Here is a 20,905-nt window from a genome sequence, read left to right on the forward strand (position 1 = left end):
AAAGTTATATTTTGCGTCAATAAACCAATTCAATTACCATGTTTCATCACTTTTTTCATTCATTCTGTACCAAAGAATTATGGCAGTTTTTTCATTTTTCGAAATTTTCGATATCGGAAAAGTGGGCGTGGTCATAGTTGGATTTCGGCCATATCTATACCATGATAAAGTGACTTGAGATAAGTACGTGAACTAAGTTTAGTTAAGATATATCGTTTTTGCGCAAGATATCGTGTTAACGGCCGAGCGGAAGGACAGACCGTCGACTGTGTATAAAAACTGGGCGTGGCTTCAACCGATTTCGCCCATTTTCACAGAAAACAGTTATCGTCATAGAATCTATGTCCCAACCAAATTTCACAACGATTGGTAAATTTTTGTTCGACTTATGGCATTAAAAGTATTCTAGACGAATTAAATGAAAAAGGGCGGAGTTTCGCCCATTTTGAAATTTTCTTTTATCTTTGTATTTTGTTGCACCATATCATTACTGGAGTCGAATGTTGAAATAATTTACTTTTATACTGTAAAGATATTACATTTTTTGTTAAAATTTGATTTAAAAAAAAAGTTCGTCATCCGATTTCGCTAATTTTTATTTAGCACACATATAGTAATAGGAGTAACGTGCTTACCAAATTTCATCATGATATCTTCAACCACTGCCAAATTACAGCTTGCAAAAATTTTAAATTACCTTCTTTTAAAAGTGGGCGGTGCCACGCCCATTGTCCAAAGTTTTTCTAATTTTATATTTTGCGTCATAAGGTCAACGCACCTACCAAGTTTCATCGCTTTATCCGTCTTTGGTAATGAATTATCTCACTTTTCGATATCGAAAAAGTGGGCGTGGTTGTAGTCCGATTTCGTTCATTTTAAATAGCGATCTGAGATGAGCGCCCAGGAACGTACATACCAAATTTCATCAAGATACCTCAAAATTTACTCAAGTTATCGTGTTTACAGACGGACGGACAGACGGACGGACATGGCTAAATGCATTTCTTTTTTCGCCCAGATCATTTTGATATATAGAAGTCTATATCTATCTCGATTAGTTTATACCGTTACGGATTACCGTTATGCGAACAAAGTTAATATACTCTGTGAGCTCTGTTCAGCTGAGTATAAAAATAAACACCGCAGGGAGTGACGAACACAGACAGTGGCATCTCAACTGATATCTTAGTAGACCCGCATAACATCAGAGGTGAAATCGCAGGATACACGCATAACATCCAAGATTGAAGCGCAATGACGCATCGAAATATCCTCCATTATCCACAATATGATATGACTTTCGCAATACAGCTTGCCACGAGCGCCAGAAAAATTTTATCATTTCTTTATCAGCGCAATTACACAACGCCAAGCAGCGTTATACAGAACAAGATCACTCTGTCTCGCCTTTTCGAAAGATGTGAGCGTATGAACATGATCGCGTGAATTTGATATGCTCAATTGATAACCGATTTTCATGAGCGAAAATTCTTAAGTAATAAATGTTGGCTGTTTGAAGTATTGTTATACCCAATTGCACTAGAAAATATGAGATAGAATGATCCATGCCACCTGTCCTTTAACCATCCCTTTATAATGTTATTTATATAAAAACTCAGATATCTCTAGAAAATTGGTGCTGTCATTAGCAACAACAGTCCTTAGTCGTATTTTCCTTGACTCAAGACCAGAAAAGGTATATAAAGTAACCGTTGAAAGTCAGTCAGCCGTTCATTGTAAGGAGTTATTGTTTCGCAATGCATACTTGAATATGTGCTTTACAACTTTCAACATAACTATTATTATTAGGCCTGGAAGCACTGAGACCTTTCAACATAATAAGATGCAGCTTTATGTGCCGAGCTTGGCTGGTTACCAGATTGCATAGCTAAAGATATCGTCTCGATGGGGACAAGAGCCGGTGCGAACCCCTGCTCGATTATATCCTACATCCACCTGGCAAGAAGGGTGCTCTAGCAGGGTGCCATAGCAGCATTTTTTGGCCCAGTGCCCCCCTGTGGACTTAGAAACGCATACACTAGGGAAACCATAGCCCATTTGGAGTCAAAGCAGCTCAGACAAAACTGGATTGAATTGCCAGGGCAAAGTCCGACCACCTTGTCTATACTCCCAGCAGCGAAAGTATCAGCCAAACTCATTAATCTAAGCGGAGAGGGCCGGAACACCGGCTCACGTTCTCTGGGAATGCGTAGCTGCTCAGGCAAGGCAGAAACTCTCCCATTTGGGTGGCGCGAATCTTAATCCCTTCGTGATATGAGGAAAACACTTGAAGAGGTACTTAATAAAAAACACAAAAAGACTAAAAAGACTCCACATACAGTAATAAGCTGAAAGGTCAAACACAGAAGATATAAATAAAGGTCGCAGTGCATCGAGACCTAATAATAATAACCTGCAGCACGTTAGGGGCTTAGAATATAAAGGTAGTAAAAAAGCAATTCGTAAGAAATTAATATAATCTCATTACCCCTGCCGGGAAGGAGCGTGCTTGCTAGTTATTGATAATCATCCAAAGTTTTTGAACTTGGTTAACTTAATAGGTAAGCTCGTTTATAAGAATTTCAAAGACCGAAGCTGCTCTAAGTTCTTCAGATAGTTGAATAAGAACATAATTAATTTCACCTACATTAAACGATATCTATAAAAATAAGTAGATATAAGGCGCGATAAGAAGAGATTTCAGGCCGAGCTTCTCCAATTGCGTCGTGCTCCTTTTTTAATGTTTCCTACAAAATGGCGAGACGGGACCTATATGTTTCATGCCGACTCGGAACGGCATCTGCAAGAAAGATGAGTTTTCACTGAGAAGCTTTTCATGGCAGAAATATACTCGGCGTGCATGCCAAATCACTTCTGAAGGGCGGCCCCGCTTAGCAAAACTATCTTCTAATTGAAAAAACTTGTTTCAAAAAATTTGATGCGTGAACCCAGGATCTTCGGTGTGGTAGGGCGCTACCACCACACCACGGTGCACATAAGTAGATTTTCAATTTTAGGCGGCCAAAAATATTTTATTGCCTATATCTTCTTAAAACTGTTTAATAAATGAAAAATTATACTAATTTGTGTAATTAATCGGTTATATTAAAAAAATAGCTATTACGCTGTGTAACACTAAAAAATTTCTGCGCAGTGAGGCTATTTTTCTTGTTGTACAGCAAGAAGTGTAATAACTTAGTTCTGTCCTTATCTAGGTTAAATTTGTAATTGGTTTTATGAAAAATTATAATAATTTGTGTAACTAGTCGGTCATATTAGAATAGATATTACACTGTGTAACACTAAAAAATACCTGCGCAGTGAGGCCATTTTTCATGTTGTACAACAACAAGGGTGTATCAAACCCTCTATCTAACCCCCTATCTGCAAGTATCTGCAGCTAAATTTAATGCAGTTGGCAAGCTAATTGTGCCAAGTACCATGTTCAAAACTAATTTTCACTTGGACGGATTTGGAAACATAACAAAACTGGTTTTGAACACCAAAAATTAAAAAAAAATTTTTTTTTAACATCCTAAATAAAATAGGTTCTTTATCAACTTATAACTTTTAAAAATCACAAACACCATTAATAACACAGGCCGACAAGAAATTTGACCATAAACCAGACCATACTTTCCCAAAGGTTTTCGATGCGCTGCATTCAAATCTGGACGCAGAATTGCTCTATCACGTCAGGATTTTGAGATATCCTAACCTAAATATGCAAAAAACACCGTTTTTGCCTATTTTTGAGGTTATATATAAACGACAGATTTTATTTTTTTTTTTAAAGCACACATAGTATCTTAAAGAAGAAGTCTTTCCCTTACGAATGGCGTGGAGGTTGCTCAAATATCTTTTTTTCGCTAAGATGGAGCAATTTAAAGTTTATAAATTTGCTAATTTTCCTATAGCTGAAAAACCACTGAATTAACGTAGGTACGATGCAGTAGAACACATACCTCTTACGATAAGTCTACAAATAAAATAAAAAAAAAAATAAAATATATTTCAAGTGATGTAAAATTATAAGTTTTGCTTGAGCTTGTATTGCAACGAAACAAAATATAGAAATAACAATAATACTAGGTTCAAACACACACCAAATTGGCAATTTATACTATTTGGGCAATTTATTACGCAATTTGTCATATAATAAATTGTAATAATAAATTGCCAATTTAAAAAAAAGTGCGTAATAAATTGTTTCAAACTGCAAATGCAACATTGTAAAGTGTGTTTATTGAGTATACTTAAACGTCAGTTACCCATGGCTGAACTATATGGTTGGCTCATCTAATCAGCTGATTTTATGTCTTTCATTTCACTGGAGTACGGATTTCAAAAGAAGATGGCAAAATCAAAATGAAACCAAAACATTGAACACATTTTCTTACAACACACAAAAATTTCAAAGTTTTATGTTTTCATTCCATTTCATTCGCCTAATAATGTGCGTGTTCATTTTGACAGTCTGAACAAAGGTATGTTCTTGCTGTAGAGATGAGCCAACCAGCTATCAAATTACTATTGTGTAAGCTAAATCGAGTTGTATGAACAGCACTCAATTCAAATCGAAATTTCCTCAATTTATTTTTCTGTTTGAACATAGTATAAAACTCAACAAATCTACGTCCACTAACCCTTAAACTCACAAACCCTAAGTAAAGCCAAAAAATAAGTATCAGTAATGTTTCTAGATAGCGTTAGAAACAAAATTTATTATGTGTAAGCTTGAAATTTGTAGACTTATCGTAAGAGATATGTGTTCTACTGCATCACACCTACGTTAATTCAGTGGTTTTTCAGCTATAGGAAAATTAGCAAATTTATAAACTTTAAATTGCTCTATCTTAGCGAAAAAAAAGATATTTGAGCAAACTCAACGCCATTCGTAAGGGAAAGACTTCTTCTTTAAGATACTATGTGTGCTTCAAAAAAAAAAAATCTGTCGTTTATATATAACCTCAAAAATAGACAAAAACGGTGTTTTTTGCACATTTAGGTTAGGATATCTCAAAATCCTGACGTGATAGAGGATTTCAATTCAGCGCATCGAAAACCTTTAGGAAAGTATGGTCTGGTTTTTGGTCAAAAAAATCGGTCTCATTTTGTCGGCCTGTGTAATGTTAGGAGTTACCTGAAATATCAGAATTCATCACAATTACTCAATTCAACCGTCTTAAAACTTAAAATATTTACTTACTTGTTGCCGATCGGTTTAATTCATATAATTTGTTTATTCATAAAAAGCTGGTCTGATCTAGTTTATGTGGGGTGCGAATAAAACAAAGTTTTTTCCACCTTGCAGCCCAACGTTTCGCTAAGATTTCTTAGCATCTTCTGGGGTGGGACTGTGAAATTTATTTAAGGAAAAAATTATAAAAACAACATTAATGATCAATTACCACAATAGGAAAATATTTACATGCACTTACACTGAAGATGGTGGATTATTATATTAATAAATAAAAACAATTTTAAACAAAAAATACTTAAAAGCAAACACTGCCGATACCATCATTAGTGGTACACTTGTCATCATCAACTAAAACTATAAACATAAAAGGTATGTCGCGGCTATTTCGTCTGTATCTTCTTTTTTGTTGATTGTTTTATCCCTTTTTTGCATAATACGTAGGCTCTCTAACGTGTATTTGGTTTTTTCCTTTTTCTCTATATCTATTATTTTCGCATTTTTAAAGTCAGCTACATGGTTATTTGTTATTGCATGTTGTGATAATGCTGTACCTTGTCTTTGTTTTCTTATATCAGCTTCGTGTTCTGCTAGTCGAGTGCATAAAGCTCGTTTGGTAGTTCCGATATATATTTTGTTGCATTCTTCTTGCATGCATTTCACATGCTATTTCATATACGACGTTACTTTGTTGTTGTTGGTCAATCGCACTTTTTGTTTTAGTAAAGGACGTTGCTAGCGTGCAATTAGATTTGTATGCCAGGCTTATATTAGGATTTTTGATAATGTCATGCGCGAAATTTTCTGAGAGCCTGGGAGTGTGTGTGACACTAAAATATTTCTTGGCTTCAATGCATCTATCTTTGGGTTGAGATTGGTTCGGGATACTATTTATTTATGTTATTTTTTGTTTTAATATATTGTAAGTTAAGTGATCAGGGTAATTCTTTTTCTTTAGAGCTCTTTTAACCATTTCAATATTTGTGTCATGAAATTTTGGATGGCTTAAAATTAATACTTTGTGTATAAAATTCTTAGCCGTATTTACTTTATATTTAAATGGCTGTGAGGAAAGATAATTGATTAGGCGCCCAGAAGTTGTTGGTTTTGAGTACCAGTTAAGTAATAATTTGGTGCTGCTTCTATACATTCTGACGTCTAAAAATGGTATGTTTTCATGTATGGACTACCCAAAATACACAAGCCCGAATGCCCGCTTCGTCCGATCGTATCGTCCACTAATGTCCCGTGCTATTACTTGTCTAAACATATTGGAAAAATTCTGAGAGGTTTAATATCAGAAAAATACAACATAAAAGATGCATATAAGCTAAAAGAAAGACTTGCTAATACAAATATATGTGACGAAGATGTGTTGGTGTTGTTTGATGTGGTGTCTGTTTTTCGAATATACCGACTACTTTAGCGTCTAAGTTAATCATGAAGAAATGGGAAAATATCCAACATATGACTAATATATCGCAAAGAAAATTTCAGAGAATATTAGAGTTTTGTTTAAAAGACAATAACTATTTTGTTTGCAATAACAAAATCTTTACCCAAACGTTTGGTATGCCCATGGGAAATCCCCTCTCCCCAACTATTGCAGACATAGTGTTGGATGAAATTATTAACAATACCCTTTTAGAGCTGCAACAACTACACAATGTACACATACAATTTTTAGTTAAGTACGTGGATGATATATTCGCAATTATTAAAAGAAAGGATGCGAAACTAATCGTAGACACACTCAACAAACACCATGACAGGCTAAAATTTACCATGGAATTAGAAGAAAATGAAAACATACCATTTTTAGACGTCAGAATGTATAGAAGCAGCAACAAATTATTACTTAAGTGGTACTCAAAACCAACAACTTCTGGGCGCCTAATCAATTATCTTTCCTCACAGCCATTTAAATATAAAGTAAATACGGCTAAGAATTTTATACACAAAGTATTAATTTTAAGCCATCCAAAATTGCATGACACAAATATTGAAATGGTTAAAAGAACCCTAAAGAAAAATAATTACCCTGATCACTTAACTTACAATATTTTAAAACAAAAAATAACAGAAATAAATAGTATCCCGAACCAATCTCAACCCAAAAATAGATGCATTGAAGCCAAGAAATATTTTAGTGTCACACACACTCCCAGGCTCTCAGAAAATTTGGCGCATGACATTATCAAAAATCCTAATATAAGCCTGGCATACAAATCTAATTGCACGCTAGCAACGTGCTTTACTAAAACAAAAAGTGCGATTGACCAACAACAACAAAGTAACGTCGTATATGAAATAGCATGCAAGGGTAATAACAAAGAAGAATGCAACAAAATATATATCGGAACTACAAACGAGCTTTATGCACTCGACTAGCAGAACACGAAGCTGATATAAGGAAACAAAGACAAGGTACAGCATTATCACAACATGCAATAACAAATAACCATGTAGCTGACTTTAAAAATGCGAAAATAATAGATATAGAGAAAAAGGAAAAAACCAGATACACGTTAGAGAGCCTACGTATTATGAAAAAAGGGATAAAACAATCAACAAAAAAGAAGATACAGACGAAATAGCCGCGACATACCTTTTATGTTTATAGTTTCAGTTGATGATGACAAGTGTACCACTAATGATGGTATCGGCAGTGTTTGCTTTTAAGTATTTTTTGTTTAAAATTGTTTTTATTTATTAATGTAATAATCCACCAACTTCAGTGTAAGTGCATGTAAATATTTTCCTATTGTGGTGATTGATCATTAATGTTGTTTTTGTAATTTTTTCCTCAAATACATTTCACAGTCCCGCCCCAGCAGATGCTAAGAAAATCTTAGCGAAGCGTTGGGCTGCAAGGTGGAAAAAACTTTGTTTTATTCGCACCCCACATAAACTAGATCAGACCAGCTTCTTATGAATAAACAAATTATTAAAATATTTACGTTAAAACATGCGGTTTCACATAGGTTAAAAAAAACCATAACACGCCATTCAGAAATAGCTAAATTCCGATTACTTGACAGCTAACGCCTGGTATGCGATGGATGGGAACGGGTAGCATTATTGTTCCCCTGTGTTTCTTAAGCTGTGGGAGTGCTTTTTTTTGTAATTGTGGCAACTTTCAGAAATTCTATTATGGCCGCCTAAATGTCTAAAATCTACCTATATGCGGCGGTCGCCGATATTTAATAACTCTAATTAAGAGATAGAGTCAAAAAATTTTACAGCTGGGTATAGATAAATGTAAAAATTGGTTTAACTCGAACTCCTTATTTGTTTTTTGTTTTCTTTAGGAATTTAATAATAATTTACTCAGCTGAGTATAAAAGAATTCTCTGTCTTTTCGATGATCCCTTCGAGCATACAATGTCAGATGCACAATGATTAAATTTTCGAAATGTGCATTTAAAAACAGACACATACGCAGTTTAGTCAATATCGTCGGTGCTACGGAAGACTTGCCTAAATTCCATTATTCGCAAGGAAGGCTGGCATATTTCCTTATTTGCGTAGGATTTTCGCAAGAATAAAAAATATGCTAGTCTTCACGCAAAATTGTAGAAAACGCCTAGTCTTGCCATTTGTTCCAAATATGTTAGCTATCCTCTAAAGAAATTGAAATGTGTTCGTTTTCCATGCAAGAATTCGAGTTGTGCCAAAATGTTTAAACATTTTAAATCTTCAAATCAACTCGAAAAAAGCTAGTCTTCCAGAGAAGAATATAGACTATGTGGGTTTTCCAAATAGGAATTTGAAATGTGCTAGTGTACACGTGATTGTTTCTGTATTGTCAAATTACACTGGCATGAAAACAAAACTTTATTACCACGTTCAACGGATTTATCTGCAAATTCTAGTTCTAGAATGCTGGGCATCAATATATGTAGATTTGGTGAAAGCTAAGCTGTCAGCAAAAAAATAATCGGTATGTTTGTGCCTTGGCAGTAACGTCATTTGTAATAGACAGATATACAAAAATGTGAAGGGCTTCGCTTCTTAGCCGACAAGTTCTGAATTCTAGTTCTAGATTGCATTTAAAACGTGTTTCATCATACCTATATTGGTGTGTGTCTCGGAATCGTACACATTGTCCAAAGCAGATAAAATGAGTAACCAATTATATATATGTGTATATGCTCAATATTTAGAACAATTATCGCAGGTATGACTGTCTACAAATAAAGACATCTTTACGGCTGCAATGGATAAATCATTTCAAGAAAATGAATTGGTACCCTCCGACTGAAAAAGTATTATTGTCTTGAGATTTGATCTTCTTTTGGTGTCAGTATTCGCGAAGTAGGTATGACTTTCGTACTTTAGACGAAAAAGCAAAATCGCTTGAGTGGTTCGCCGCCTTTTTTGCGGGCGTATTTTACATTTATGCCATTTTTAAACTTCGAAACCAAACGATACAAAATACCATCGTTGAACCTACCAGAACTAAATGGGGTGCGCCTAAGCCTGGCAGATACAGCCAAATTTCTAGGCGTAGTTTTAGACAAAAAGCTGAACTGGAAGGACAACGTTATCCAGCGACAAAGGAAAGCGTACATTGCATTATATATGTGTAAAAGAGCCATTGGCAAACAATGGGGACTCACCCCCAACATATGCAGATGGATTTATACCGCGATTATCATACCCATACTGCTGTATGGGGTAGTCGTATGGTGGCCAGCTTTGAGCAAGGCGTCAAAACTAAACTTGTTGGGTAAAGTCCACAGATCCAGCATGATAAGCATAAGCGGGGCTCTAAGAACAACGCCTAGCGAAGCTCTTCAGACCACTATTGACATCCTTCCATTGGATCTGGCTGGTCATCGAGCAGCGGCAACGTCAGCCCTGCGTCTAAGGGAGTTGTCGTGTTGGAACAACAAGACCACAGGACACTCAAGTATACTAAACAAATACAGTTTTCTCCCTCCTATTACGGATCGCTGTGCGACCACAACAGTTGCGGAAACCGACTTTAAGATAAACACACCCAGCAGGGATGACTGGACGGAGTCGGATAAGTGCCTTGCTATGAGCAACAGCATTTCCATATACACGGACGGCTCCAAGCTACTCAAGGGACCTTGACCTCCAGCTCTCATTCAGACTACCCGACCACTGCAGTGTATTCCAGGCAGAAGTTGCAGCCATAATTGAAGCCGCAGCTAGGATAGGGACATACAATGTCGGCAAAAAAATATTTATCTTCCGCGACAGCCAAGCTGCCATAGAATCTCTGGGCTCCCACTCGTTCAATTCTGAACTAGCACTAAACTGTCGCCGATCTTTTCAAGAGATGGCTCAACAGAACCGTGTACACCTCGCATGGGTCCCTGGACATAGGGATATCGAGGGAAACTGCATTGCAGATGAACTCGCTAGGCAGGGTACAACCAAGCAGGTTTTTCCTGGACAAGAACGCTTAGGTATGCCCCTGTCCACATGCAAGCTAATGATAAAAGAGCACATCTACCATCAAACCGACGAAAGATGGCTACAAACACCGGGGTGTCGAACATCGAAAGAAACCTGGCCTAAATGGGATCATAAAAGGTCCCGTCACGTGTACAACCTAAGAAGGGATACAATTTCCACACTTGTGGGGGCACTAACGGGTCATTGCCTCATAGGTAGGCATGCAGAAAGGCTAGGAGCGCCTTATCGTCGTTGCTGTAGTTGTAAAGAGGATGAGGAAACGGTGGTTCACCTCATTTGCAACTGCCCAGCACTAAGCGGAGAACGGCAGCGCTTTCTGTGAGCTCAATTTCTTGATAATATGAGTCAGGTTGTGGAGCATGACCTCAAGGACCTGGTAGCTTTCATCAGGTCCTCAAAATGGTTCGAAGAGGAAAGGTAACGGTGTTTTTCGTGGTATCATAACGGGCCTAGTACTACTGGCCTAAGTGTGCCCTCGGGTAGCCACCCTAACCAAACCTAACCTAAACTTCGAAAGCAAAACCAAAACCGTAAGCGATATATAAATTTCGAAGGGAAATAATTATTTGTATAAATTAAGCGGGTATTGCCCTCATTGCTTTTAAATGTATGAATACATTTATTTGAAGCATTTTCTATTTTATAATTTATTTAGTAATTTGGTAAAAATGTAAACAACGTTGTGTGATGGTAGCGTGCTCCGCCTATCACACCGTATGCCCTGGGTTCAACTTCCGGGCAAAGCAACATCAAAATTTTAGAAATAAGGTTTTTCAACTAGAAGAAAATTTTTCTAAGCGGGGTCGCCCCTCGGCAGTGTTTGGTAAGCGCTCCGGGTGTATTTCTGCCATGAAAAGCTCTCAGTGAAAACTCATCTGCCTTGCAGATGCCGTTCGGAGTCGGCATAAAACATGTAGGTCCCGTCCGGCCAATTTGTAGAGAAAATCAAGAGGAGCACGACGCAAATTGGAAGAGAAGCTCGGCCTTAGATCTCTTCGGAGGTTATCGCGCCTTACATTTTTTTTTTTTGTAAAGTTTACAACAACTAAGGTATGACGTGGCTGAATGCGTTTGTAACACTTCAACCATCGCAGGAGTGCGGGTTCAAATCCCACTCCCGGGACAAAAAGCTTTGAAGAGATTTACAAGGTATAATCGAGACAGCTGTCGCCTTTTTCGTCCTGATGTCACGTTATTTAAATTTTTTCTAAATTATTAAAGAAATAACTATGTTTTGATCTTAAAATAAAATGAAGCCCTATATATCACCAAAAACGGCTTTAATAAGTTTTGCAAAAACTAAAATATCATCTGCAAAATCTTCCCGTACTATCTTAAATTCTAATTATAATAAGGCTTCCGATTTGTAAGCAAATTGTAGGATTTGTCCTTAAATTACCCTTCAGTATGTTTGACGATGCTCAAGCCAGTTAATTTTTTGCTTAACTTTACAAAACCTCAGTCAGCTGGCTCAGAGGTCTCCATAAACTCTATTAGTAATATTTTAAGTCAAAATCAAAAAAAAAAAAAAAAAAAAAAAAATCTAACATAAATTTGTTTTAATGAGTCAACGAATTTCGACTCCCAAAATGTGATTATGCATCCTTAATCATAGGAAAGCCAAACTTGATGTTGATATTTGACACGTGAAAAGATCTTACCAAAGCAAGGAGAGTAAAAGAGGCTCATCTGCTCCACAGTTTTCTTTAATTGCCTTGTGTAGAGGTACCCAAATTATGTTGATTATGAAGTCATAGGTCATATCACTGAGATATCTGCGGGATTCAGCGCTTGACTTTGATGTAAAGTTTCCAGTGTCCAAATTTAACTTCATGCATCGAAAATAAAAGCCATCTTAGCTTGGCTTTAATTCGATGAGATATACGTCAGATACGGAATGTTTTTATTATAACAGATATATATAATAGTTGGTAAGAGCATAGTTTTAGTTTTAGGTTTAAATTAGTTTACTAATAGTTAGCTGAGCCTTTCCATACAAAAGTAGTTAGCTTTTTTTAAAGAAACAGATAATCGTTTATTAGTAACTAGCTTGTAGTTAGCTCGCAGCTGACTTCTTTTCTTGCTGGGCTGCATAGTTCGAATTCTTGCATGGAATACTAGCACATTTCAGATTCCTAGGTATTTGGGTATTTTGATGGACCCATACGATTACATTAATAGAAACAAAGAGGCTTCAATGCGTCTTAATTTTTCTGAAATTTCTGGTGAACAATTTTATAACAAATCACGTTAGACTTGTTAGTCTGTGAGCTTATAAACACAAATGGTCTGAGCGATAACCTCTTTCAAAAAAATACGATGGCTGTTCTGTGCAACAAGTTTTGTTTTACAATATTGTATATAGGTACATATTTTTGATGTAAAAACCAGTAAAAAAATTAATTAATATGATTTATTGCACGTTTTCTTATTCAAAAGAAAATACATACATAGGTACTGAAAAATCTCAAACCTAGATCTAAACAGCGATAAACGCAAAAAAAAAAAAAACAAAAGCTCAAAAACGAGAGAATGTGTCTTTTTCTTTCATATGCGTTAAACTAATTCTAGTTTTCAGGAAATCTTGGCGGTGAGTAAAGCTAATTTTATTCTATCCCTTAAACAGACCGGTCGGAAATGAATAAAGGAATCCGGTAGCATGCATACATTGCAGAACCAAAATTTTCGACTTAACTGCCTTCTTACATAAGCAGTCTTTCCATACTTACATACGTATATATAAGCTCATACGGAAATAATCAAGTTCATAGAACGATCTTCCATACATTTAAGTCATTCATGTTCGAATTGACAATTTATTACGCTTCCTATGAATTCACAAAGCAATGGTGACGTAATTATTTCACAAAATTGCTGCTTTATTGTTTTTGTTTGCATATACATACCCAGTATAAAAGATTTGAAAACAAAAAGGATGGTGAGTGCCAAATACTCTTGCATGTACACAACTAGAAATTAATATATTCAGTTTATAAAAGCAAAGCTAAATTTAAAGGTTAGAGCACAGGACAGTTTGCCGAAATAGTCCCGAAATGAGAAAGAAAACAGTCCTAAAATAATACCGAAAAAAAAATTCGATATGATCTAAAATTACGTAATCTGAATATTATCAAAACAAAAAAACAAAAAACGATATTATTTCAAAAAACAAAAAAAAAAACAAACTAGAGATTATCTCAAAATGATTTCGAGAACTTAGGCATTATTAATCCGAAATTACCAAGAAAAAGTATCTTCAAAAGATAGTTCTAAAATGGGTTCGCAATGATCGAACAGTCTTCAAAAAACTTCTGGTATTCCGATATTATCCTTAAATGAACGCGAACCTTTCCCGTAAACAATTCTGAGATGGTTTAGAAATGATCTGAAAATTGTTCTGCATTGATTCCAGTCAAAAAATGGTACCGCAATGATCCCGAAAAAAAACCTCAAAATATTCCGCAAATAAACTCAAAATCATTTGAAAAATATTTCCTAAGCAATCTTGGAAAAATTGCCCGAAATTATCGCAAAATAGTCCGAAAATGAGCGAAATAGTCCCAGTATAATAATGAAAATAGTTAAGAAATGCTCCCTAAGTTATCCACAATGGTCCAAAAATGGTCTCGAAATAATCCCGAAAACAATATCAAAATTACGATATCGCTGAAGTGATCTCAAAAATGTATTGAAATTATTCCAAAAGATCATGAAATCATCATAGGATAATCCTGTGAGGTTTGTCAACTTTTTATTCTAACATTGGGATTATTCATCCAAATGTACAAAAGTTTTATACGTAGTTACTCATTTCCATTACTCGTTTTTGAAGGCTTGACCTCCGAGGCTAATATATTTTTAACAATTTTTTGAAACACCCATTCAGAATTAAAAGCATATCTCTAAATTTGCAAAACTTTCTGTACTAGTCCTAGTCATGCATTTTATTTTTATTGTGTGCTGCTATTTTTTGTAAAAGCGTTATTTTTTTTTTTTTGGCTCCTGACAATTAACTATCTAAGGCTTTATGCTTTTGGTTGGTAAATAATTGCCTCATTTCGGAAAATGGAAAATTTCGAAAAACTATTTCCAAGAAAACCCACTCGCAAATCTTATTTTTCAAGTGAAGCACATATAAACTGATACATATGGGCAAATCCCAAAAACGTTTACTTTTTTTGGATACTCGGGTTTTACACACGGGCAAAAAACTTAAGGCCAGAAAAAAGTACAAGGACATTAAGTTTGACCTTTTGACTATCCGATCTGATGATTTTAAAAATCAAGAAAGCTGATAGTAAGTTTTTGCGGAACATCGAAACGTAAAAAACGTCAATTTTTCACTTTTTCAAGCGATACCCTTGATTTTTGTGTTGAATTTTTTCGATAAAATTTTGAGGCATCGCTGAAACGCTATGGAATTTTAACTGAAGGTTGTTTTTGAGACGGAGATTCTAAAAGTATGAGCAAAATTAATGTGCCCCTCCAATACTCAACACAATCATGAATCAAAGTAGCGATACCTTTTTTTGTCATTTTCAATATTGACAGTTTTTTTTATTATAGCTTTTTGAGGCAACTGAGTATTGAAATTTGGATTATGCACGATAATAGCCTATCAGGGACTAAAAATACGTGGGGCTTCAAATTCGATGTGCCCCTTTCAGTTTTGAAGGTAGAGGCAGAAAAGTGGAAGCACTTGGTTGCGTAAATTTTTTTCAGGAGCATGTTTTTTTGTGGGCACAGCTATAATTTTATTTTTATCACTTCATACCCGTTTTTTAATTTTTCTCTACACCACAGTGGTATACCACCAATTGCCTCATCTTGGAATATCCACGCAAGGAAAGTTATTGGTGTTTGTACATGGGGCAAATATACGAAATTTTCGCCGAAAATTGGCCATCGTCAAAAAGTGTAGAAAAAAAAATTTTTTTTAAACCAGGTTTTATTTAAAAGTAAATGAAAAGAAACACAAATTTGGTACAAAAATTAAAAAAAAAATAAAATTTTTTTTCTACACTTTTTGAAGATTGCCAATTTTTGGCGAAAATTTCGTAGATTTGCCCCATTTACAAACATCAATAACTTTCCTTGCGTTAATATTCCAAGATGAGGCAATTGTTGGTATACTACTGTGGTGTAGAGAAAAAATTAAAAAAACGGGTATGAAATATTTGACGGTTACCCGGTTTCATATTTTTGCCGATATCTCTAAAACCGGGTTTCGGCTGTCAACAAAATTTTACCGAAATATAACCCACATAGATGTGTACATCCTGATAAAATTTTAACACAATCGGTTAAGAAGTGTTTAAATAAGTAAAAAAAATTAGGTTTTCCGGGTTTATATTTTTATCAATATCTCCAAAACCGGATTAAAACTTTTTTACCTAAACATACTTCGTTCATATATCTATATGTTTTTAAAGTTTCAAAAGAATCGGTAGAAAGGTGTTAAAATAAATGTGTTGCAAACTTTGCAGTAAAAACTATTTGGCGGTTATTCGGTTTTATATTTTTACCGATATCTACAAAACGGGGTTTCGTGTATCAAAAAAATTTACATAGCTAACAGCTGCATATATCTCCATATTTTGTTAAAATTTTGACATAATCGGCACACAAGTGTTGAAATAAATGTATATTTAACATTGCCACCTCAATTTATATATATTTTGCTCGATCTTTTGACTATATCTTTTTGAGGCATTATGTAAGACGAGTAACGGCGATGCACTATAGCTCCAATTTACCCATCAATGTTCCTAACAAAAAGATAGTTGCGTGATACCATGTTTAAAAAAAAAAAAGTTTGGCGGATTTCCCCATATGTAGATTAGACGCATAGGGTTTTAATAAAACTTACTTACCGCTTTGCTTTCAGCTATTTTTTTTTTGTTTTTACAAATCTGAATGAAATTAAACTAAATTTAATTTTAATTTAAATGACAAATAATTTAAACAGTTTCCTGATTTTTTATTTCGTTATACTCATCAATTTGTTTAGATTTCTTTTTTATTCTAATTATCCATTACAAACAACAAATACTGAAATACATATATATTTGTATGTATGTATATATTAAAACTTAGTAATATATTTTTGTACAACAAATATTTTTCCGGCATTCGTTTTTTTTTGTGGAAGCAATTCCATGTTGCTCAAATTTATACACACCCATGAAATTTTCTTATAATTATTTCACAAATATAGTTAATTCGATGCTCTTAACCTCTAATGCAGTAAGAATGTATATATATTTATAACAAGTATTAAAATAGTAAAATTTGAAAATAATTTTTTTGCTTTTACTATAGCAACTATTATTTTATAAATTAATATTAAATTTAGCATGAACTTACAGCCTTTTAAGACGCACATATATAAACCTATACTTATCTAGCTACATACATGCAATGTACATCAAAGATTTAAAAATTCTTATAAAGTAATCGTTATTGTTTAAAAGTTATTCTAATATATATGTATATATTCACAAACACTTGCACACGCAGTATTTGCTGCAATTAAACAAATCTCCAATCATTTAAATTGGTAAACTTTGGGGCTCGGCTGGTTTACTAATTTGAATGAGTATACGATTTGGTTTGGTAACATTTTTTAAATTAAAATTTTTCTAAAATATAATTAAATGTTTGTGTTTTAAATTAATTAGTTTTTGTTTGTTGTTGTTATAAATGAAGCATTACTTATATATTACTTATAAATTAAAATATTTTTACAAACTAAGTACTCTTGTTTGATTTAAATTTTAATTTTGTAAGCATATTCTAAGTAAAATAAATATATACATATGTACATATATTATCTTAACTACATTCTAACATAAATATTAATAATAACCATAAATCACACTTTCATACTCTTGTGCAATTTGTGTGTTGTGTTGCCAGCAAAATTAATTTATCGCTCACTTAATGAACTGAATTTTATTCCATACATACGGACGTACAGTTCAAATGAAGCTGCAATGTGTTTTATATGTATGTACGAGTATGTATATATGCAATTGTATTGAATATTTGCTCTTTAAACATAATATGGACATGTGCATGCTCATTTTCATTCAACAAGGTCATTAAATGATAAACTCACTAACACAAATTATTTAACTGGAAGTGCTTATTTGTTTCACTAATTCTCTATTTGAAACAAAATCCCCTACATGGCGTATACGTAACAAGTAAGAACGGGACTGTCTTCGGCTGTGCCGAAGACTTCATACTTTTCAAGAATGGGGCTGAACAATAATCTTATCCCGTTCGTAATCTCCGAATAATCGGATGTATAAGATAAGAAATATATAGTGAACAGATCTACATACTTAAACGATTTTTAAGATAAATATAAAATAAAAAACAAGTAGGTACTATGTGTGAGGATGCAAAGCTTCACGTTTTTTGTGATCTGCATGTTAAAACTATGACTACGAATCACGTATTTCAAAAACATATGCCGTAAATGTAACTATTTGATGAAATTTGATGAATTTAGAAGCTTCTAACCGTAAAGAAGTATAGAAGGTTAAGTTCGGGTTTAACCGAATATTACATACTCAGTTGAGATCTATGGTGACAACATAAGGGAAAATAACCATGTAGGAAAATGAACCGAGGGAAACCCTCGAATGTGTTTGTATGACATGTCTATCAAATGAAAGGCACTAAAGAGTATTTTATGAGGAAGTGGGCCATAGTTCTATAGGTGGACGCCATTTAGGGATATCGCCATAAAGGTGGATCAGGGTTGACTCTAGAATTTGTTTGCACGATATGGGTATCAAATGAAAGGTGTTAATAGGTATTTTAAAAGGGAGTAATCCTTAGTTCCATAGGTGGACGCCGTTTCGAGATATAGCCATAAAGGTGGACCAGGGGTGACCCTAGAATTTTTTTGTACGATATGGGTATCAAATGAAAGGTGTTAATGAGTATTTTTAAAAGGGAGTGGGTCTTCGTTCTATAGGTGGTCGCTTTTTCGAGATATCGCCATAAAGGTGGACCAGGGGTGGCTCTAGAATATGTTTGTACGATATGGGTATCAAATGAAAGGTGTTAATGAGTATTTTAAAAGGGCGCGGGGCTTAGTTCTATAGGTGGACGCCTTTTCGAGATATCGCCATAAAGGTGGACCAGGGGTGACTCTAGCATGTGTTTGTACGATATTGGTATCAAGTAAAAGGTATTAATGAGAGTTTTAAAAGGGAGTGGTGGTAGTTGTATATGTGAAGGCGTTTTCCAGATATCGACCAAAATGTGGACCAGGGTGACCCAGAACATCATCTGTTGGATACCGCTAATTTATTTATATATGTAATACCTGCCAAGATTCCAAGGGCTTTTGATTTCGCCAAGCAGAACTTTTTCATTTTCTTCTACTTAATATGGTAGGTGTCACAACCATTTTACAAAGTTTTTTCTAAAGTTATATTTCGCGTCAATAAAACAATCCAATTACCATGTTTCATCCCTTTTTTCGTATTTGGTATAGAATTATGGCATTTTTTTATTTTTCGTAATTTTCGAAAAAGTGGGCGTGGTCATAGTCGGATTTCGTTAATTTTTTATACCAAGATAAAGTGAGTTCAGATAAGTACGTGAACTAAGTTCAGTAAAGATATGTCGATTTTTGCTCAAGTTGTCAAGTTAAGGGCCATGCGGAAGGACAGACGGACGACTGTGTATAAAAACTGGGCGTGGCTTCAACCGATTTCGCCCATTTTCACAGAAAACAGTTAACGTCATAAAATCTCCTCTGCCCCTACCAAATTTCAAAAGGATTGGTAAATTTTTGTTCGACTTATGGCATTAAAAGTATCCTAGACAAATTAAATGAAAAAGGGCGGAGCCACGCCCATTTTGAAATTTTCTTTTATTTTTGTATTTTGTTGCACCATATCATTACTGGAGTTGAATGTTGACATAATTTACTTATATAGTGGGCGTGGTTATAGTCCAATATCGTTCATTTTAAATAGCGATCTGAGATGAGTGCTCAGGAACCTACATACCAAATTTCATCAAGATACCTCAAAATTTACTCAAGTTATCGTGTTAGCGGACGGACGGACGGACGGACATGGCTCAATCAAATTTTTTTTCGATCCTGTTGATTTTGATATATGGAAGTCTATATCTATCTCGATTCCTTTATACCTGTACGACCAACCGTTATCCAATCAAACTGAATATACTCTGTGAGCTCTGCTCAACTGAGTATAAAAAGGGGCAAAAATGGGAGTTTATATGAAGTATATAATATATATACCACCGATCTCAATGATTTTTTCAGACATCAATATACGCTACACACGTAACCATTTGGTGAAATTTGGAGCCTCTAGCTGTTAAAACGGGGCCGAAATCGCAAATATATATATATATATACCAATATATACCATAATATATATATTATATATATCACCGATCTCTATAATTTTTTGACACAACAATATATACTATATACGTAAGCAATCGGTGAAATTTGAAGCTTATAGCTGTTAAAATGGGGTAGAAATTGCGAAAAGTTTCTTATCTGAACAATCGGTTGTATGAGATATATACTATATATACAACCGATCTCTATGATTTTTTCAGGCAACAATATGTGCAATATACGAAATTATATGGTGAAGTTTGAAGCTTCAATCTGTTAAATTGAGTAAGATATGACAAAAATCCTCATTTTCTGAAAAATCGGTTGTATGGAGGATATATGCTATAGTGGTCCGATCCCGCCGGTTCCGACAAATGTCTAATCGGACACCCAAATACACCCGCTCACCAAATTTTATCAAGATATCTCAAAAATTGAGGGACTAATTTGCATGCAAACAGACAGACGGACAGACGGACATTGCTAAATCAACTCAGCTCTTCATCGTGATTATTTCGGTATACTTAATGGTGGGTCTATCTATTTTCCTTTAAGGACTTACAATTTTAGGTTTCGTGACGAAATTAATATACCATTTCATTTTCATGAAAGGTATAAAAACTGTCAACTTTTCAAGTTTATAATGAGAGAATGGAAATTGATAATAGAAAATCCAACTTAATAATGAGAAAATAAAATTGATAATGAGAAGCGTTACTTCTTATTGAGAAAATATAAATTTATAGTGAGAAATGTTACTCCATATTGAGAATACGTAATTTGATAATGAGAAATATAAATTGATATTGAGAAAATGTAATTTGATAATGATTCACGGTTCAAGGTTAAAAAAT

Source organism: Eurosta solidaginis, chromosome 4 (genome assembly GCF_040869045.1).
Source record: "Eurosta solidaginis isolate ZX-2024a chromosome 4, ASM4086904v1, whole genome shotgun sequence".
NCBI classification, from domain to species: domain Eukaryota; kingdom Metazoa; phylum Arthropoda; class Insecta; order Diptera; family Tephritidae; genus Eurosta; species Eurosta solidaginis.